Source organism: Hemiscyllium ocellatum, chromosome 17 (assembly GCF_020745735.1).
Source record: "Hemiscyllium ocellatum isolate sHemOce1 chromosome 17, sHemOce1.pat.X.cur, whole genome shotgun sequence".
NCBI lineage: Eukaryota > Metazoa > Chordata > Chondrichthyes > Orectolobiformes > Hemiscylliidae > Hemiscyllium > Hemiscyllium ocellatum.
The window spans coordinates 28,422,135-28,444,573 of NC_083417.1; the positions used below are offsets into that span (position 1 = coordinate 28,422,135).

The window sequence follows — 22,439 nt, forward strand, 5'->3', positions numbered from 1 at the left end:
AATTCACGTTGCATTCTGTTTCTCTTCCAATCAGTTTTGATAAAAGGTCATTGACCTGAAACATTAACTCTTTTCTTTCTCCAGAGATACTGCCAATCACTTCACATATTGCTATCATTTTCTGAACTTAGTTTTCATTCCATTGTGTTTACATACTACTATTTAACAGACGACGCCTGGCTCTACATTCCTAACATAGAAGTTCAAGGAAATCGCAGCTAGGGAAGGGAGGACTGGGGCAGTGAAGGATAATTCATTGTTTGTGGGGTCAGGTAGATTACTCCTGTGTTTCCTGAGCCAACTTAGCTTCCTAATAGTTCATTGTACCAGCAGGTAAGCCATCAATGACTAATTGACGAGAACACCCAAGTCCCTTTGTACATCTATATTGTCCAATCTCACCATTTAAGAAACACTTTGCACATTTATTCTTCCTCCTAAGTTTCTTCACTTAATTGTAGTGATTTTGCCTTCCTAACTGTTCTCGCCCAAAGTGTTCATAACGCAGCAAGTGACATACTCAGAAGCAGATTAAAATGGCATCAATCCCTCACATTAGCATTTGGATTCGAATTATTATTTTTCAATGAGGCTCCCATCCATTGCTAAAACTAATAATATTAAAATGAGAGTTGAGGGAACTTGAAACATTCTACTTTAGCATTCTTTGCTCATCTTCCACCAGTTGGGAGGAGCTAAATTTACTGTGTGAGTTATAATATTCCAAAAGTTGCTACATCTGGCTTTTATCAACATTTGTAACCTGAGATAATTCTTATCTGAAGTGCAACATATCCTTATCTGTAAAGAAGATAAAGATAACATATCTTGAAACATGAAACTCTGTTTATTCGGATAAAAATCACGACTGTGAAAGCTCTTTCATAAATCAATCCAGTTAGTCCCGCTCCTCAGCTCTTCCCCTGCTCCTTGCAACTGCTTCTTCTGTGTGTATTTATAAATATCTTTTGGTGGTCACTCTTGAATCTAAATGCACCATGACTGATCAAACACCTCAATGTCTTTTACCCACATTATCCCTATAACCCTGTATACATTGATTATCAAAAATTATTCAACTTCTACTTTAAATATACTCAAACATTGAGCTTCCACACACCTTTGGGGTAGACAATTCCAAATATTTACCACTATCTGAGTAAAAAAAAATCTTCTCACCTCATCATAAAAGGCACCTTCTTACGTTTAAATTGCACCCCTTGTTTTCTATCCTTCCCCATATTTTGTAGGTTTCAATAAGATCACTTCTCATTCTTGGAAACTCCAGAGAATACAGGCCCAGTTTACCTAATGTCTCTTCATTGGATAGTTGCAGGAAAAGGTTTGATGAATATTTGCTGCACTTCCTATATGACTATATCCTTCCTGAAATAATGAGACTAAAATTGTACACACTACTCCAAGGTGCAGTCATCATGATTACTTCATTACAGCTGTACTCAATAAATGAACTGATTCAAGGTTTTGAGTGTCCAAATAAATTAGATTCATCAGCTTTCTTTCTCAATTTTATTAATCACATCCTCAAAAACCTCTAAGAAGGTTTTGCACTCACAAATCTATATTGACTGCTCAATTTTCATTTGAGTGTCACTTCTTTTATTATACATTCTAATATTTTCCTTACGACTGATATAAGGCTTGTTGGGTCTATTGTTCCTTGTTTATTCCCCTTGCTTCTTTCTTCAATAATGGGTGTCAATGACAAACTTCCAACCTAGAGCAAACATTGAAATCATGGAATTTTGGAAGATGATTATCAATGTATCAACCAAGTCTATAGCCACATTCTTCAACACGCTGGGATGTAGACTATCAGGTCTTGAGGGCTGCAAAACTAAACCTGGAAATTATAGACCAATAAGCCTAACATCTGTGGTGGGTGAGTTACTTGAGAAGATTCTGAGACACAAGATATACATGCATTTGGAAAGACAGGGTTTGATTAGGAGCAGTCAGCACTGCTTTGTGCATGGGAGATCATGCCTCACAAATTTGTTAGAGTTTTTTGATGAAGTGACCAGGAAGGTTGACGAGGGTAGGCCGATGGGTGTAGTCAACATAGATTTCAGGAAGGTCTTTAATAAGCTTCCACATGGTAGGTTACTCTGAAAGGCTAGATCACATGGAATCCAGGGGGATCTGACAAATTGAATGCACAATTAGCTTGATGGAAGGAAGCAGAGGGTAATAGTGGAAGAATGCTTGTTGGACCTGTGACTAGTGGAATGCCTCAGGGGATGGTGCTGGGCTCATAGTGATTTGGATGAGAAATATATAAAGCATGATCAGTAGGTTGAGAGTGTGAGGCTGGAAAAGCACAGCCAGACAGGCAGCATCCAAGGGGCAGGAGCATTGACGTTCCAGGCATAAGCCCTTCATCAGGAATGAGGCTTGTTAACTGGGGGCTAAGAGATAAATGGGAAGGAGTGTAGGTGGAGGTCAGGTAGCTGGGAATGTGATAGGTAGATGAAAGTTGGTGGTGGAGGTGGGGGGGGTGGTGGGGTGGTGGGCAGGGGGAATAATGATAGGTCAGAGAGGAGGATGGATTGGATAGGTGGGAAGGAAGATGGGCAGGTCAAGAGGGCGGTGCCGAGTTGGGGCTTGGGACTGGGATAAGGGGAGAAGGGGAAATGAGGAAACTGGTGAAATCGACATTGATCCCGAGTGGTTGCAGGGTCCCAAGGCGGAAGATGAGGTGTTCTTCCCCCAGGCATCGGGTGTGTAGGGTTTGGTGATGGGGGAGGCCAAAGACCTACATGTCATTGGTGGAGTGGGAGGGGGAGTTAACGCATTCGGTCACAGGGCAGAAAGTTTGCAGGTGACATTAAATTATGTAGTTTGTGGATATAAAGAAAGTTATCAAAAATTGCACCAGGACCTTGATCAGCGGGGAAGTAGGCCGAGAAATGGTAAAATGGTGTTTAATATAGATAAGTGTGAAGTCTTGCATTTTGGAAAGTCACATCAAGGTAGGAGTTTCATGGTGAATGGTAGGACCTTAAGGATTGTATTGGAACAGAGGGACTTTGGAATTCAGGTTCACAATTCTCTGAAAGTGGAGTCACAGGTGGACAGGCAGAAAGTGAGGACTTCAGATGCTGGAGATCAGAGTCAAAAAGGTGGAGCTAGAAAAGCACAGCCCGGCCAGGCAGCATCCGAGGAGCAGGACAGTTGATGTTTCAAGCATAAGCTCTTTGTCAGGAAATTAGTAGGGCCCAAGGGGCTGAGAGATAAATGGGAGGGGGCTTGGCTGGGGTGGGGCAGAAGGTAGCAAGGAATGTGATAGGTAGATGAATGTGGGGGCTGATGGTGATAGGTTGTAACGGGGTGGGGGGGTGGAGTGGATAGGTGGGAAGGAAGATAGACAGGCAGGACAGATCAAGAAGGCGGTGACAAATTGGAGGGTTGTATTTGGGATGAGGTGGGAGGAGGGAAGATGAGGAAACTGGCGAAGTCAACGTTGATCCCATTGGCTGGAGGGCCCAAAGGCATTGGGTGATTAGGATTTGGCAGTAGAGGCCACCAAGGACATGCAAGTCCTTGTTAGAATGGGAAGGGGAGTTGAAGTGGTCGGCCACAGGGCGGTGGGGTTGTTTGGTGCATGTGGCCCAGAGATGTTCTCTGAAACATTCTGAGAGTTAGCATCTTGTCTCCACAATATAGAGGAGACCACATCAAGAGCAACAGACACAGTAGAAGAGGTGTTTGGATGTGCAGGAAAATCTCTGCCAGATGTGGAAGAATCCTTTGGGGCCTTGGATGAAGGTAAGGGGGAAGGGGTAGTTGCAGGTTTTACACCTCTTGCAGTGGCAAGGAAAGGTGCTGGGAGTGGAAGGTGGGTTGATGAGGGTTGGGGGGGTGGGCAGGGGTGGGATGTGGGGAGAATGTGTGGACCTAACAGGGGAGTCACGGAGGGAATGGTCTCTGCGGAATGCTGAAAGGGGTGGGGAGGGAAATATATCTCTAGTGGTGGGGTCTGACTATAGATGGCAGAAATGGTGGAGGATTATGTGTTTTATCCGGAGACTGGTGGCGTGGAAGGATCCAGGGGGGTTTGATCTTGTTGCGGTTAGAGGGATGGGGTTCAAGGGCAGAGGTACAGAAAGTGAAGGAGGTACTCTGGAGGGCATTGTTGACCATGTTGGAGGGGAAATTGCAGTCCTTGAAGTTGGAGGCCATCTGGAATGTTTTGGAGTGGAATTGATCCTTGTAGGAGTAGATACAGTGGAAGTGAAGGAATTGGGCAAAGGAGATAACAGTTTTACAGGATGAGGGGTTGGGAGGTGGTGTAGTCCAGGTAGCTGTGGAAGTAAGTAGGTTTGAAATTGCTAGCCGTGTTGAGTCAATCATTGGAAATGGAAATTGAGAAGTCCAGGAAGAGGAGGGAGGTATCCACGATGGTCCAGGTGAATTTGAGGACCTCCTTGTGGAAGCACGAACTGGCGCCAATACAGTAATTGATGTAGCAGAGAAAAAGATGGGGAATGGTGATGGTGTAACTGCGGAAGATGGATTGTTCCATGTACCTGACGAAGAGACAGATATAGCTTGGACCCATGCGGCTGCCCAGGGTTACCCATTTGGGCTGCAGGAAGTGGGAGGATTCGAAGGAGAAGTCTTTGAGAGTGAGGACCAGCTCAGCCAACTGAATGAGTGTGTCTGTGGTAGGGTACTGGTTGGGTCAACGGGAGAGGAAGAAACGGAGGGCTTCAAGGCATTTGTCATGGCAGATGAATGTCTACAGGGACTGGATTACATGGTGAAGATGAGGCATTGGGGACTTCTAAATGAAGAAGACCTCTAAATTGCAGCAATGTCTTCCTCATTGTGGAGGAGTGATTTTTTTTTAATCAACTTGCTACATTTCCTGAAGGCCCGCTTTATCAGCATTGCATGGGTTTTTCTCTCTCCACATCCAGTGCCTCAGTTAGCCTTAAGCTCTTTACCCACTATACTATACTTTCACTAGACTTTTCTTCAGATTCTTCCCTCTCTTCACTTGGAGTGCTAAACTGGCCTTGAACTTCACCCACTGTACCATACTGCTGCTGGTCCTGTGAAACTGATGTTATGATTCCAGCTGATGGAAGGTTTTTGGTATGCTTTCCTTTATTGGTCAGAGTATTGAGTACAGGAGTTGGGAGGCCATGTTGTGGCTGTACAGGGCATTGGTTAGGTCACTGTTGGAATATTGCATGCAGTTCTGGTCTCCTCCCTATCAGAAAGATGTTGTGAAACTTGAAAGGGTTCAGAAAAGATTTACAAGGATGTTGCCAGGGTTGGAGGATTTGAGCTATAGGCAGAGGTAGAATAGGTTGGGGCTGTTCCCTGGAGCATTGGAGGCTGAGGGGTAACTTTATAGAGGTTTATAAAATCATGAGGGGCATGAATAGGGTAAATAGACAAGGTCCTTTCCCTGGAGTGGAGGTGTCCAGAACTAGAAGGCATAGGTTTAGGGTGAGAGGGGAAAGATATGAAAGAGACCTAAGGGGCAACTTTTTCACGCAGAGGGTGGTATGTGTATGGACTGAGGTGCAAGAGGAAATGGTGGAGGCTGGAACAATTGCAACATTTAAAAGGCATCTGAATGGGTATATGAACAAGAGGGTTTTGGAGGGATATGGGCCAGGTGCTGGCAGGTGGGACCAGACTGGGTTGGGATATCTGGTCGGCATGGACGAATTGGACCGAAGGGTCTGTTTCCGTGCTGTACATCTATATGACTCTACAACTCTGTAAGTCAGATACCAAAGTAAAGTCTGGCTTAATTAACTCTAAGTGATATTTCTGTAATTTGGTGTCAGGCACTGAACACTACACAAGAGGCTAAGGTTGTATGTTGAACAGGATAATGTAAAGACAGCACATAAAAGAACATTTTTAAAAGTGGCATATAAAAATAATTGGTGAGATTTTATCATAAACAGCTTGTAGGAAATTATTTAACTGTGATAGTGCTGTTCTTATTCGCAGAGGCTCATTCCTTGAAGCCACTAAGCCTAAACACAATAAATGGATATACCTAACATTGATGTCTGTTGCAAGACCCTCTCAGAGCAGCTCCTTAAAGTTCTAGTCCCATGATATAGCAAACAGGAATAGCCAAACTATCTACTTTGACACTGGTGATACTGTCAATCTAACCAATGAAATGTGAAACCTGAAAATGTTGGCAGGAAATAATGCGCACTTCATTCGCAATCAAATCATTTCTTTAGCAAAATCAGCTGGCTAGTTTGGAAAGTCAACTTCAAGTCTGAAACACAGAGCAGTTTGGAGATAACTATAGCAGATACATGATGAACTGAAAATATTTACCTAGTTGTGTCATCACATAGCTTTATGGCACAAATCTGGAGAATTGATTGAGTTTTTAGAAGAAGTAACAAAGAAGATTGATGAGGGCAGAGCAGTAGATGTGATCTATATGGACTTCAGTCAGGTGTTCAACAAGATTAGCAAGGTTAGATCTCATGGGATACAGGGAGAACTAGCCATTTGGATACAGAACTGGCTCAAAGATAAAAGACAGAGGGTAGTGGTGGAGGGTTGTTTTTCAGATTGGAGGCCTGTGACCAGTGGAGTGCCACAAGGATCGGTGCTGGGTCCTCTACTTTTTGTCATTTACATAAATGATTTGGATGTGAGCATAAGAGGTACAGTTAGTAAGTTTACAGATGATACCAAAATTGGAGGTGTAGTGGACAGCGAGGAGGGTTACCTCAGATTACAACAGGATCTGGACCAGATAGGCCAATGAGCTGAAAAGTGGCAGATGGAATTTAATTCAGTTAAATGTGAGGTGCTGCATTTTGGGAAAGCAAATCTTAGCAGGACTTATACATTTAATGATAAGACCATAAGACATAGGAGTGGAAATAAGGCCATTCGGCCCATCGAGTCCACTCTGCCATTCAATCATGGCTGATGGGCATTTCAACTCCACTTGCCAGCATTCCCCCCCGTCGCCCTTAATTCCTTGTGACATCAAGAATTCATCAATCTCAGCCTTGAAGCCATTTAGCGTCCTGGTCTCCACTGCGCTCTGTGGCAATGAATTCCACAGGTCCATCACTCTCTGGCTGAAGAAATGTCTCCACATTTCTGTTCTGAATTTACCCCCTCTAATTCTAAGGCTGGGTCTACAGGTCCTAGTCTCCTCATCTAGCGGAAACAATTTCCTAGCGTCCACCTTTCCAAGCCATGTATTATCTTGTAAGTTTCTATATGATCTCCCCTTAATCTTCTAAACTCCAATGAATACAATCCCAGGATCCTCAGCCGTTCCTCATATGTTAGACCAACCATTCCAGGAATCATCCATGTAAATCTCCGCTGGATACGTTCCAGAGCCAGTATGTCCCTCCTGAGGTGTGGGGCCCCAAACTGGACACAGTACTCCAAATGGGGCCTAACCAGAGCTTTATAAGGCTCAGTAGCACATCACTGCTTTTATATTCCAACCCTCTTGAGATAAATAACAACATTGCATTTGCTTTCTTAATCACGGACTCAACCTGCATATTTACCTTTAGAGAATCCTTGACTAGCACTCCCGGATCCCTTTGTACTTTGGCTTTACGAATTTTCTCACTGTTTAGAAAGTAGTCCATGCTTGTATTCTTTTTTCCAAAGTGCAAGATCTCACATTTGCTCATGTTGAATTTCATCAGCCATTTCCTGGACCACTCTCTCAAACTGTCTAAATCCTTCTGCAGCCTCCCCACTTCCTCAGTACTACCTGCCTGTCCACCTAGCTTTGTATCATCGGCAAACTCCGCTAGAATACCCCCAGTCCCTTCACCCAGATCATTAATATATAATGTGAACAGCTGCGCCCCAACAATGAACCCTGTGGGACACCGCTTGTCACCGACTGCCATTCCGAAAAAGAACCTCTTATCCCAACTCTGCCTTCTGTCAGACAGCCAATCCTCAATCCATGCCAGTAGCTCATCTCGAACACCATGGGCCCTCACCTTACTCAGCAGCCTCCTGTGTGGCACCTTATCAAAAGCCTTTTTGAAGTCTAGATAGACCACATCCGCTGGGTTTCCCTGGTCTAACCTACTTGTCACCTCTTCAAAGAATTCCAACAGGTTTGTCAGGCACGACCTCCCTTTACTAAATCCATGTTGACTTGTTCTAATCCGACCCTGCGCTTCCAAGAATTTAGAAACCTCATCCATAACGATGGATTCTAGAATTTTACCAACAACCGAGGTTAGGCTAATTGGCCTATAATTTTCCATCTTTTGTCTTGATCCTTTCTTGAACAAGGGGGTTACAACAGTGATCTTCCAATCATCCGGGACTTTCCCTGACTCCAGTGACTTTTGAAAGATCTCAACCAACGCCTCCGCTCTTTCCTCAGCCACCTCCCTCAGAACTCTAGGATGTAGCCCATCAGGGCCAGGAGATTTGTCAATTTTAAGATCTTTTAGCTTTTCTAGCACTATCTCTTTTGTAATGACAACCATACTCAACTCAGCCCCGACTCCCTTTAATTGTCGGGATATTACTCATGTCTTCCACTGTGAAGGCTGATGCAAAGTACTTGTTAAGTTCTCCAGCCATTTCCTTATCTCCCATCACTAACCTTCCAGCATCAGTTTGAAGTGGCCCAATGTCTACTTTTGCCTGTCGTTTGTTTCTTATGTAGTGAAAGAAACTTACTATCATTTCTAATAATACTGGCTAGCCTACCTTCATATTTGATCCTCTCCTTCCTTATTTCTTTCTTTGTTATCCTAAGTTTGTTTTTGTAGCCTTCCCAATCTTCTGATTTCCCAGTGCTCTTGGCCACTTTATAGGATCACTCTTTTTCTTTGATACATTTCCTGATTTCCTTTGTCAGCCATGGCTGTCTAATCCCTCCCCAGATAATCTTTCTTTTCTTGGGGATGAACCTCTGTACAGTGTCCTCAATTATACCTACAAACTCCTGCCATTTTTGCTCTACTGTCTTCCCCGTTAGGCTCTGCTTCCAGTCTATTTTTGTCAGTTCCTCTCTCATGCCCTTTATTTAACTGTAACACCATTACATCCGATTTTGCCTACTCTCTTTCAAACTGCAGACTGAACTCTACCATATTATGATCGCTGCTTCCTAAGTGTTCCCTTATTTTAAGATCTTTTATAAAGTCTGGTTCATTACATAGCCATGGGTCCAGAAAAGCCTGCTCCCTTGTGGGCTCCATGACAAGCTGTTCCAAAAAGCCATCCTGTAAGCATTCCATGAATTCCTTTTCTTTGGATCCACTGGCAACATTATTTACCCAGTCCACCTGCATATTGAAGTCCCCCATGATCACCGTGACCTTGCCTTTCTGACATGCCTTTCTATTTCCCGGTACATGTTGCGTCCCGGTCCTGACCACTGTTAGGAGATCTGTACACAACTCCAATTATGGTTTTTTTGCCTTTATGGTTCCTCAATTCCACCCACACAGACTCCACATCATCCAACACTATGTCATTCAGTGCCATAGATTTAATTTTGTTCTTAACTAACAAGGCCACCCCATCCCCTCTGCTCACCTCCCTGTCTTTTCGATAAGTTGTAAATCCTTGGATTGTTTAAGGTCCCGGGAAGTGTTGCTGAACAAAGAGACCTTGGAGTGCAGGTTCATAGCTGCTTGAAAGTGGAGTCACAGATAGATAGGATAGTGAAGGCAGCATTTGGTATGCTTTCCTTTATTAGTCAAAGTATTGAGTACAGGAGTTGAGAGGTCATGTTGCGGCTGTACAGGACATTGGTTAGGCCACTGTTGGAATATTGCATGCAATTCTGGTCTCCTTCCTATCGGAAAGATGTTGTGAAACTTGAAAGAGTTCAGAAAATATTTACAAGGATGTTACCAGGGTTGGAGGATTTGAGCTATAGGGAGAGGCTGACCAGGCTGGGGCTGTTTTCCCTGAAGGGTCAGAGGCTGAGGGTGACCATATAAAGGTTTACAAAATCATGAGGGGCATGGATAGGATAAATAGGCAAAGTCTTTTCCCTGGAGCTGGGGAGTCCAGAACTAGAGGGCATAGGTTTAGGGTGAGAGGGGAAAGATATAAAAGAGACCTAAGGGACAAAGTTTTCACACAGAGGGTGGTACGTGTATGGATTGAGCTGCCAGAGGATGTGGTGGAGGCTGGTACAATTGTAACATTTAAGAGGCATTGGGCTGGGTATGTGAATAGGAAGGGTTTGGAGGGATATGGGCCGGGTGCTGACAGGTGGGACTAGATTGGGTTGGGATATCTGGTCAGGTTGGACCAAAGGGTCTGTTTCCATGCTGTACATCTCTCTGACTCTATGACTGTATGAAGCCTAAACCTCAGGTACAATATTTGGTCTGGCAGTGAAGATTTATAACCCCTCAAGAGGGGCCTCTTGGTTCGAGATCGATCAAAAGATTCAACAAAATGCAGTCTGTACAAAAGCAAGGGTCATTAGTTTTTTGAATTAAGGTACCCTTGTTGCAATTCTGACCAGCAACACAAACGTTAAAGCTTCTGTGTTCCATGGTGAAGTTGCACAATTACATTCAAAAAATATACATTATTTATATGTTTTTTAAAGAGGTAGTACAGCCTTAATTAAAAGGGAAGACCAATCACATATAATAGGTGACATGATTTAAAGCAAGTTAATCCAATGATATTTCCTGGGAAAGGGTTCTTATTTATGTAAATCATCATGCCATGGTAGGAGTTCAAAGTTAGTTTGATTAATGGTCAATTAATGTGTCAGTATTCATTTTACAAAAACTCTATTGTCCTCTTATGTTTGGATTTCAGCTTAATTCTGCAAATCAGCAGTACATGTTTACAGGGTTCAATCACTATTCTCAGCCATTTTCTTGTATTCTTTTAAATTGAAAAGCCATTTGTCGTTCGTAAAAATCTACATATACTTGTTGCTTCTATTAATAACTTTAGTTCAAATTTTAGATCCTCAGCAGCATCTATGGAAAGATTTCCAAACTCACAACTATTACTATTTAGAAGAACAAAGGCAGCAGATACATGGGATATCAGACTGCTCACAATCCCACTTTGGAAAAATATCACCATTCCTTCACTCTCATTGGGTCAAAATCCTGTAATTCCTTGTCTAGCAGCTTTTGGGATCTACCTGCAGTACATGGAGTGCAGCTGTTCAAGAAGACAGTTCACTACTGCCTTAAGGGCAACTTGGGACAGGTAATAAATGCAGATCAGCCAGCTATGAACATGTACAATAAGTGCATTCTGAAAAAGCTCACTGTTCCAAATGATTTTTTTGGATTAAATATTGAATAAGTTCTTGAATAAATAAAAAAAACCTTTTAAATGTACTAAAAACCGAAAACCATGTACCTCTCCTTCAGAGCTGCTGGCACTGCAACATATTGAGAATGATGAAAGTTATAAGGACTCCTAATTCAGTCTGTGATGAGGAACAGGCAGTGTGATTGTGAGTGATGCAAATACAAGATGGAAGAAGTAGCCCTTGCAATTGTCTGACAGGTTTGAGGTTCTTAAAGAGGGGGCTGAAGGGTATGAGTTAAGTAGGCAAAAGTGAAGACTGCAGATGCTGGAGACTGGAGTTAAGAGTATGGTGCTGGAAAAGCACAGCAGGTCAGTCAGCATCTGAGGAGCAGGAGAATCGACCTTTTGGGCAAAAGCCCTTCATCAGGCACCACAATCTCGACTCTATATGAGTTAACTGACCATGGCACTATTTTACAGGAATACATTCAAGCAGGAGATGTTAATAGGAATGTGATTGGCGCACCGATCTTTACACCGCTGAGGCTAAACGCCAGCTCGCGGACACCTCCTCCTACTGCCCCCTTGACCATGATCCCACCTCCCACCACCAAACTATCATCTCCCAGACCATCCATAACCTTATCACCTCAGGGGATCTCCCTTCCACCGCCTCCAACCTCATAGTCCCGCAACCCTGCACCACCCATTTCTACCTCCTGTCCAAAATCAACAAACCTGACTGCCCCGGCCGACCCATTGTCTCAGCCTGCTCCTGCCCCACCGAACTCATCTCTGCATACCTCGACACAGTCCTGTCCTCCTTAGTCCAAGAACTCCCCACCTACGTTCGGGACACCATCCACACCCTCCACCTCCTCCATGATCTTTGCTTCCCTGGCCCCCAATGCCTTACCTTCACCGTGGATATCCAGTCCCTATACACCTCCATCCCCCATCATGAAGGCCTCCAAGCCCTCTGCTTCTTCCTTTCCCTCTGACCCAACTATTACCCTTCTACTGACACCCTCCTTCGACTGACTGAACTGGTCCTCACTCTGAACAACTTCTCTTTCCAATCTTCCCACTTCCTCCAAACCAAAGCAGTAGCCATGGGCACCCACATGGGCTGCAGCTATGTCTGCCTTTTTGTCAGATATGTGGAACAGTCCGTCTTCCGCAGCTGCATTGGCACCATCCCCCACCTTTTCCTCCGCTACATCGATGACTGTATCTGCGCTACCTCGTGCTCCCACAAGGAGATTGAACAGTTTACTAACACCTTCCACCCCGACCTCAAATTTACCTGGACCATCTCAGACTCCTCCCTCCCCTTCCTAGACCTCGCCATTTCTATCTCGGGCGACCGACTCAACACGGACATTTACTATAAACTGACCGACACCCACAGCTCTGTAGATTACACCTCCTCCCACCCTGCCTCCTGGAAAAATGTCATCCCATATTCCCAATTCCTTCACCTCCACCGCATCTGCTCCCAGGAGGACCAATTCCAATACCGAACAACCCAGATGGCCTCCTTCTTCAAAGACAGCAATTTCCCCTCAGACGTGGTTGACGATGCTCTCCACTACATCTCCTCCATTTCCCGCTCCTCCGACCTTGAACCCCGCCCCTCCAATCGCCACCAGGACAGAACCCCACTGGTCCTCACCTACCACCCTGCCTACCTCCAGATACATCGGATCATCCGTCGTCATTTCCGCCACCTCCAAACAGACCCCACCACCAAGGATTAATTTCCCTCCCCTCACCCATCAGCGTTCCGGAAAGACCACTCCCTCCACGACTCCCTCATCAGGTCCACACCCCCCCCCTACCAACCCAACCTCCACTCCCGGCACCTTTCCTTACAACCACAAGAAATGCCTCCCCCCTCACTTCCCTCTAAGGCCCCATGGGGTCCGTCCATATCCGTCACAAATTCACCCGCACCTCCACACACATCATTTACTGCATCCGCTGCACCCGATGTGGGCTCCTCTACATTGGGGAGACAGGCTGCCTACTTGCGGAACGTTTCAGAGAACACCTCTGGGACACCCGCACCAACCAACCCAACCGCCCTGTGGCTGAACACTTTAACTCCCCCTCCCACTCCGCCAAGGACATGCAGGTCCTTGGCCTCCTCCATTGCCAGACCATGGCAACACGACACCTGGAGGAAGAGCGCCTAATATTCTGCCTAGGAACCCTCCAACCACAAGGGATGAATGCAGATTTCTCCAGCTTCCTCATTTCCCCTCCCCCCACCTTATCTCAGCCTCAACTCTTGGACTCAGCACCGCCTTCTTGACCTGCAATCTTCTTCCCGTCCTCTCCGCCCCCACCCCCTCTCCGGCCTATCACCCTCACCTTAACCTCCTTCCACCTATTGCATTCCCAATGCCCCTCCCCTAAGTCCCTCTTCCCTACCTTTTATCTTAGCTTGCTTGGCACACCTTCCTCATTCCTGAAGAAGGGCTTATGCCCGAAACGTCGATTCCCCTGCTCCTTGGATGCTGCCTGGCCTGCTGCGCTTTTCCAGCAACACATTTTTCAGATGTGATTGTAGTAGTATAGTTAAGGAGATCCAGTACTCTGCTACAGAAAATGTATGTTCAGAAGACTGTGTTACTTGCCTTGTGGCAGGGTTTGGGCCAACTGCTTATTGGGAGGAGGATGATCTTGTTATCATGTTGTCACAAAGCTAGTCATTTTTTTCCCTAAAAGCTGTTCCTTGGCTCAAGGATACTTTGTCTTTGATTTTTTTCAGAGGGGTAATAAACTGGGCCGGGCTCCGATCAGTCTAGTTTGGTACAGAGATGAAAAGGATTTTGAGAGGCCTTTTGTTTATATGTAAACAGATGAGACTTCAGGCCAAAATGGTCATGTTTTAGAAGTGATCTGTATAAAGAAAAGGGCGTTGCCAGCTCTCTAGCTGAGCTGAGCAATTTAGATCAGTCGGTCCTGGTGAGGAGTTCAACAGGGAGCTGTGTGGAAACTCTCTTTCTCTCTTTCTGCCCATCAACCTCAACTGTAAGCATGTTTCATTTATACTGGCTTTTAAGGAGAGCTTGCTTATTGGGACTGCTGTGTCTATTCGGAACAGCATAATTAAATCTAATTGGATAGACTGAGTACCGTAGGGGTTCTTCATTCTGTTCTTTGTGTTTCATTGTGTAATTTTGTGAGTAAATTTTTGTCTGTTTTAAAATCTAGTAGTCAACCTAGCGAACTTATTTTCACTGTACACTAACTGAAACAAATTGCAAAGTTATGGTCTGAGCTGCCTGCTAAAGAAATGTTTTGAGTGGTCTGGCTGAGTCCATAACAGATTGGGGGCTCTTTGCGGGATTTTAAATGGCAAGTGGTGGATGCTAGTATCTTTATTTTGGGTGTTGGTTTGGTTAGGAAGACAAAGCTTGGGATAGTAATGGCTTTTTCAGTCGCCAAAGGTTTTCTCAATGTGGATGTGGTCATTTTGGAAGTTTTGCAAAGGATGAATAAGACCAAGCTGCAGAAATTAGCAGAGAAGCTGGAATTGGACTTGCCTGCTTCTGTGAGGAAAGGAGAGATAATTACAGCAGTAGCTCAGTATTTAAACTTGCCGGAGAAACCATCAGAATCTATAGAGATGGCAAGAATTCAATTGCAAATGAGGCAGCTTGAGCTAGACGTGTGAGATAAGGAAAGCGCGGCAGAAATGAAATCATTTGAGCTATGATTAGAACCAGAAAAAAGGGAAGAAGAGAGTAGAGAAAGAAAAAGAGAGAGCTTTTGAACTTCAAAAACTGGTACTTATAAAGGAAAGTCAGCTTAAAAGGTTGAAGATGAAGGCTGCGGGTAGGCTTAGTGAGGAAGAGAGTGAGGATGAGCCTGCCCCTGGTAGTCAGAAGCCTAGTAAGAAGCTGTTTAAGTACGTTCAAACACTGCCTAAATTTTATGAGAAAGATGTGGAAGCCTTTTTCATCTCATTTGAAAAGGTGGCTAAACAAATGCTTTGGCCAGTGGCAATGCAGATTTTGTTGATTCAAACTAAACTTATAGGTAGGGCTAGTGAGGTATGCACATTACTATCAGAGGAGGTATCTGGGGAATATGAGGAGGTGAAAAAAGCCATTTCAAGTGCATATGAGCTTGTACCAGATGCCTGTAGACAACCTAGCTAACTTAATCCAGGTAATTTTCACTGTACACTTACCGAAACAAATTGCAAAGTTATGGTCTGAGCTGCCTGCTTAAGAATGTTTTGAGTGGTCTGGCTTAGTCTATAACACTGTCTACATAGGTATCAACAACATAGAACTTCTTTCCTAGTCCAATCTATGTACAGAAAATGACAGCTGGGGTCAAAATCAAATAGTAAACCCTCACAGGTAAGAATGTTTGGATTGTTACCTAAACCATGAGCATACTAGTGTAAAGTAACTAAAATTAAGATTAGAGAGATGAATGGTTGGGTCAAAAACAGGAATGGGAGAAATGGGTTTTGATTCATTGGGTACTTGCATCAGTATTGGGGCAAGTGGGTGCTTTTCTATTAAGGCAGGCTTCATTGAAACTCTGCTAGGACTAGTGTTCTTGTGAATTATACAACCAGGGCAGTAGAGAGAGATATAAACTAAATAATTGGGGAAGGGACTATGTAAGAGTAGATTTGATAAATAAGAAGGAAACAAAAATAGAATGGGGCAGTCATTGGGTGATGATAATGAGGGTGAGTCAGGAAGAGACAGTGATTATAAACATGATAATGTACCAGCGCATATAACCAGAGATTGCTGAAATGGTAAAAAAGACAGAATTAAAGGTTTTATATCTGAACGCAGACAGCATTCATAACAAAATGGATTAATTATTTACACAGATAAAGATACATATGCATAACCTGATAGCCTTTACAGAAAAATGGTCGTAAGGTGACCGTGGCTAACACAAATAATAAGGAGTGTTTGACATTTGTGGGCGGCACGGTGGTTAGTACTGCTGCCTCACAGCATCAGAGACCTGGGTTCAATTCCCACCTCAGGAAGACTGACTGTGTGGAAGTTTGCACGTTCTCCCTGTGTCTGCGTGGGTTTCCTCCAGGTGTTCCGGTTTCCTCCCACAGTCCAAAAATGTGCAGGTTAGGTGAATTGGCCATGCTAAATTGCCTGTAGAGTTAGGGGCAGGGGTAAATGTAGGGGAATAGGTCTGGGTGGGTTGTGCTTCGGCGGGTTGGTGTGGACTTGTTGGGCCGAAGGGCCTGTTTCCACACTGTATGTAATCTAATCTAATCTTAAAAATGGAACTTAGGAGAAATTGGTGAGGTATCTCTAAATTAAAGATGCAATTTGTACAATAAAAAGAGCTGATGTTTATTTGAGAGAGTAAGATTTAAGATCAGTTTATGTAGAAATAAAAAAAAGTGAGAGGTCACATTTGGGTATAATTTAGAGACCCTCAAACAGCAGTTACACTGTAGAACAGAGACTGCAAGAAGAAATGAATGGGTGTAGTAGAAATGTATCTCAATAATGATGAGTAACTTTTAATCAATTGCAGATTGGGTTAACCAGCTTTACAAAGTTGTTGGAAAATTAATTCATACAGGGTATCCACAGAACATTACTTTCTACAGCCAGCTGGAGATTGCTTATCCCAGACTTAGTTATGAGCAATGAAATACGATTAATCAGTAACCTCATGATAAAAGAATATCTAGGTGACAGTTATTGTAATGTGGTAGAATTTCACATTCAGTTTGAAGAGGACAAGGTTGATTCTGAGAGTAGTGTTTTAAGCCTGAATAAAGGTTACTATAACAGTACAAAAATGGAGCTGGCTAAAGGGCATTGGGAAATTAGGTCATATGGTTGAACAGTGAAATGCAGCGACCAACTTTTAAGAAGATGTTACCACAGGATTCTTATCAGTGTCTATTATGTGGTAACTTGCCAAAGAACTTTTGAAATTCAAGATATACAGTTTGAATCAGGCTATGTATACCAACCTACTCATTTTTAAAATAAGTTTCACCCAATTGATGAAACATGGTCTTCATTTCATGAGGTCCTTCTTGTGCTGAGAATCTCTAATAATGTCTGATTCACAAATGAAAGCTGAGGCGGAAGAACTATAACTGAGCAAGGGGCTACATTCAAAGAACTTATGATTCAGATACAGTCAAGTTATAGTCCCTCAAAAAGAAAAGCTAAGATCAACAATCTTAGCTTGTTGACCCTATGTGATTTTTATAAATGACTTGGATGAGGAAGTGAAAATGAAAGGGTGGTTGATAAGTTTGCTGATGACACAAAGATTGATGGAGTTGTGGATAGTGTGGAGGGTTGTTGTAGATTGTCTGGATGACAAAGGAGGTAGAAATTAAAATAAAGAAGAAAAAAATATGCTTATTGGGTGGAAAATACAGCTAAATACCAGAAAGAATAAAGAAGCTTCAGAGGGAAGGTGAAAAAATCATTGTGCTTCTCTACTGAGTAATTATGAGAAAGGACTGACAGCTAACAAAGTGGAATCCCCAAGTCTTTTATAGGTGTTTTATTGTAAAAGATAAAAATCACACTGCACCAAGTTTTGTCCAACAGATTCATTTGGAAGCCCTAGCTTTCAGAGCACCACTCCTTCATTAGGCCAACAAATATTCAATAGTCTAGGGGAAGGAAGTGTAAAGATTATTAAAGTAATTTACTGTAAAGTAGTTTTAAATAACATTGCATCATCCAGGAAATAAATTACAAATTCAGCTGAGAGATTCCCTGGGGAAACATAGTGACTGTACACGTGAGCAGCTCTGCAAGTTTCGAATACTGCAAGGAGATTTTAAAACTTCATGTAAACCAGATAAAAGCTTAGAAAAATCATGGGCCCTAAATGTACACTGCCAACACCTTTTGGATACATGGAAGGGCAACACCAAATAAAATGGAGCACTTTGCAGCAAAAGATTTTTGAGATTTTGAATTGCTTCAGGATTGGACACTAGGTCTGAAGCCAAGTAGGCCAACACATTAGTTCACTCTGTCGGAACAGTAGCATATGATGCTGTTGTAATATAGGAGTACCAGATGATTGGAGGGTGGCAAATATTATTCCCTTGTTAGAGAAAGGGAATAGAGATATCCCTGGGAATTACAAACCAGTCAGTGTTACATCGGTGGTAGGCAAATCATTGGAGAGGATTCTGAGAGACAGGATTTATGATCATTTAGAAAATCATAGTTTTATGAGAGATAGCAAAACGTCGTGAGGAGCAGGTTATGCTCACAACCATTATTGAATTCATTGAGGATAACAAAAAACATTGATGAAGCTAGAGCAGTGGATATGGTGTATATGGATTTTGGATCAGTGGTGCTGGAAGAGCACAGCAATTCAGGCAGCATCCAACGAGCAGCAAAATCGACGTTTCAGGCAAAAGCCCTTCATCAGGAATAAAGGCAGAGAGACTGAAGCGTGGAGAGATAAGCTTGGGGAGGTTGGGGATGGGGAGAGATTAGCATAGAGTACAATGGGTGAGTGGGGGAGGAGATGAAGGTGATAGGTCAGGGAGGAAAGGGTTGAGTGGATAGGTGGGAAAGGAGCTAGGCAGGTCGGACAAGTCCGGACAAGTCATGGTGACAGTGCTGAGCTGGAAGTTTGAAACTAGGATGCGGTGGGGGAAGGAGAAATGAGGAAACTGTTGAAATCCACATTGATGCCCTGGGGCGGAAGATGAGGTGTTCTTCCTCCAGGCATCTGGTGGTGAGGGAGCGGCGGTGAAAGAGGCCCAGGACCTCCATGTCCTCGGCAGAGTGGGAGGGGGAGTTGAAATGTTGGGCCACGGGGCAGTGTGGTTGATTGATGCGGGTGCCTCGGAGATGTTCCCTAAAGCGCTCTGCTCGGAGGTGTCCAGTCTCCCCAATGTGGAGGAGACCGCATCGGGAGCAACGGATACAATAAATGATATTAGTGGATGTGCAGGTAAAACTTTGATGGATGTGGAAGGCTCCTTTAGGGCCTTGGATAGAGGTGAGGGAGGAGGTGTGGGCATAGGTTTTACAGTTCCTGCGGTGGCTGGGGAAAGTGCCAGGGTGGGAAGGTGGGTTGTAGGGGGGCGCGGATCTGACCAGGTAGTCACGGAGGGAACGGTCTTTGCGGAAGGCAGAAAGGGGTGGGGAGGGAAATATATCCCTGGTGGTGGGGTCTTTTTGGAGGTGGCGGAAATGTTGGCGGATGATTTGGTTTATGCAAAGGTTTGTAGGGTGGAAGGTGAGCACCAGGGGCATTCTGTCCTTGTTATGGTTGGAGGGGTGGGGTCTGAGGGTGGAGGTGCGGAATGTGGACGAGATGCGTTGGAGGGCATCTTTAACCACGTGGGAAGGGAAATTACGGTCTCTAAAGAAGGAGGCCATCTGGTGTGTTCTATGGTGGAACTGGTCCTCCTGGGAGCAGATACGGCGGAGGTGGAGGAATTGGGAATACGGGATGGCATTTTTGCAAGAGATAGGGTGGGAAGAGGTGTAATCCAGGTAGCTGTGGGAGTCGGTGGGTTTGTAAAAAATGTCAGTGTCAAGTCGGTCGTCATTAATGGAGATGGAGAGGTTCAGGAAGGGGAGGGAGGTGTCAGAGATGGTCCAGGTAAATTTAAGGTCAGGGTAGAATGTGTTGGTGAAGTTGATGAATTGCTCAACCTCCTCGCGGGAGCACAAGGTGGCGCCAATGCAGTCATCAATGTAGCGGAGGAAGAGGTGGAGAGTGGTGCCGGTGTAATTACGGTGAATACGGATTTTAGCAAGGCATTTGATAAGGTTCCCCATGGTAGGCTCATTCAGTAAGTGAGGAGGCATTGGATACCAGGAAATTTGGCTCTCTGGATACAACATTGGCTGGCCCATAGAACACACAAGGTGGTATTTGATGGAAAATATTCAGCCTGGAGCTCGGTGACCAGTGGTATTCCGTAGGGATCTGTTCTGGACCCACTGCTCTTTATGGCTTTTATAAATGGCTTGGATGGGAAGGTGAAAGGGTGGTTGGTAAATTTGCTGATGACACAAAGGTTGATGGAGTTATGGATAGTGTTGTTGTGGGTTGCAGTGGGACATTGACAGGATGTAGAGCTGTGCTGAGAAGTGGCGGATGGAGTTCAACCTGGAAAAGTGTGAAGTGATTCATTTTGGAAGGTCGAATTTGAATGCAGATTACAGGGTTAAAGGCAGGATTCTTGGCAGTGTGGCGGAACAGAGGGAGCTTGGGGTCCATGTCCATAGATCCCTTAAAGTTGCTACCCAAGTTGATAGGGCTGTTAAGAAGGCATATGGTGGGAATTGAGTTTAAGAACCGTGAGGTTATGCTGCAGTTCTATAAAGCCCTGGTTAGACCACACTTGAAATATTGTGTTCGGTTCTGGTTGCCTCATTATAGGAAGGATGTGGAAGCTCAAGAGAGGGTGCAGAGGAGATTTACCAGGATGTTCCCTGGATTGGAGGGCATGTCTTATGAAGGAAGGTTGAGGGAGCTATGGCTTTTCTTAACGGAGCAAAGAAGGACGAGAGGTAACTTGACAGAGATATACAAGATAAGGAGAAGTATAGATGGATAGCCAGAGATTGTTTCCCAGGGTGTAAATGGCTATCATGAAGAGTCGTAATTTTAAGGTGATTGGAGGACGGTTTAGGGGAGATATCAGAGGTTGGTTCTTTACACAGAGAGATGGGTGTGTGGAATGCACTGCCAGATGTGGTAGTAGAGTCAGATACATTAGGGACATTCAAGCGACTCTTGGATGGGCACATGGATGATAGTTAAACAAAGGGCATTCAGGTTAGTTTGATCTTAGATTCGGATGAAATGTCAGCACAGCATTGAGGGCCGAAGGGCCTATACTGTTCTATGTTCTAAAACACTGTAAGGCAGGATATTAATGAAAACTCAGAACTCTTAAAATCTTTCTACAACTATTTCAATGTAAGGAGCAACAAAATTCTGGAAAGAGCCAAATGCAACAAAAGGGTCCAGAAACCAGGTGAAGTAGTACATGCTTTTATTGATGCAAATAATCTCTCGTAAGAAAAAGCTACAGAGTGATGTTCTGGAATGGTCACAGTTCTTAAACGCCAAAACCCTTAAACTGTCATAAACTCTTTGCATTTATTTAGACTGAAGATCAACTTAATAAGACTGTAACTAGGGAATTCATTTGATGACATCAGTGGATATTATCGAAAGGTATCATATTTACAAAATTAAAGCCAACAGCTGTTTGTGGCATGTTCCTTTGGCTGATATGTCAAAACTGCTAACATTTCATTACTCTACCATTTGGTGTAACAACCACACCAGCAATTTTTCAAGAATCCTATTTAAAAATTGCAGGGCTTTTAAGGAGTAATATGTCAAATGGATGACATTGTAGAGCATGATGACCAGCTCTCAGAATATAACCTGATGGTTAAAATACTTTTAAACCATCTACAAGGCGGCCATACTGTGTAAATCTTGAAAATATCAGATTTGTTTCCTAAAGCACATTGTTAGTAACAATGGCATAATGGAGAACCTGTGAAAATAAGAGTATGAATGAATTCCCTAATCCTATTTCCATTCTGGATCTTCCATGCTTCCTTACGATCGTTAATTGGCTAGCAAAAATCATGCTTAACTTTGTGTTTGTTAGTCAACCTGAAGACATAGAAAGAATAGTTAGTAAGTTTGCAGATGACAGCAAAATTGGAGGTGTAGTGGACAGTGAAGAGGGTTACCTCAGATTACCACGGGATCTTGATCAGATGGACCAATGGGCTGAGAAGTGGCAGGTGGAGTTTAATTCAGATAAGTGCGAGGTGCTGCATTTTGGGAAAGCAAGCCTTAGCAGGGCTTATAAACTAAATGTTAAGGTCCTAGGGAGTGTTGCTGAACAAAGACACCTTGGAGTGCAGGTTCATAGCTCCTTGAAAGTGGAGTCACAGGTAGATAGGATAGTGAAGAAGGTTTTTGGTATCCTTTCCTTTATTGGTCAGAGTATTGAGTACAGGAGCTGGGAGGTCATGTTGCAGCTATACAGGACATTGGTTAGGACACTTTTGGAATATTGCGTGCAAATCTGGTCTCCTTCCTATCAGAAGGATGTTGTGAAACTTGAAAGGATTGAGAAAAGATTTATAAGAATGTTGTCAGGGTTGGAGGAT

The 22,439-nt window shown here is 43.8% G+C and overlaps 1 long non-coding RNA gene across 2 annotated transcripts in view; it reads left to right on the forward strand.

Annotated features, from left to right (window-relative positions):
* LOC132823675 (uncharacterized) overlaps positions 1-22,439 on the forward strand; it is a 58,860-nt gene that overhangs the window by 15,208 nt on the left and 21,213 nt on the right. For both annotated transcript variants that reach the window (XR_009645576.1, XR_009645577.1), the window contains one exon: positions 3,688-3,789. This is a non-coding gene — a long non-coding RNA (uncharacterized LOC132823675). The remainder of the gene's footprint in view (positions 1-3,687; positions 3,790-22,439) is intronic.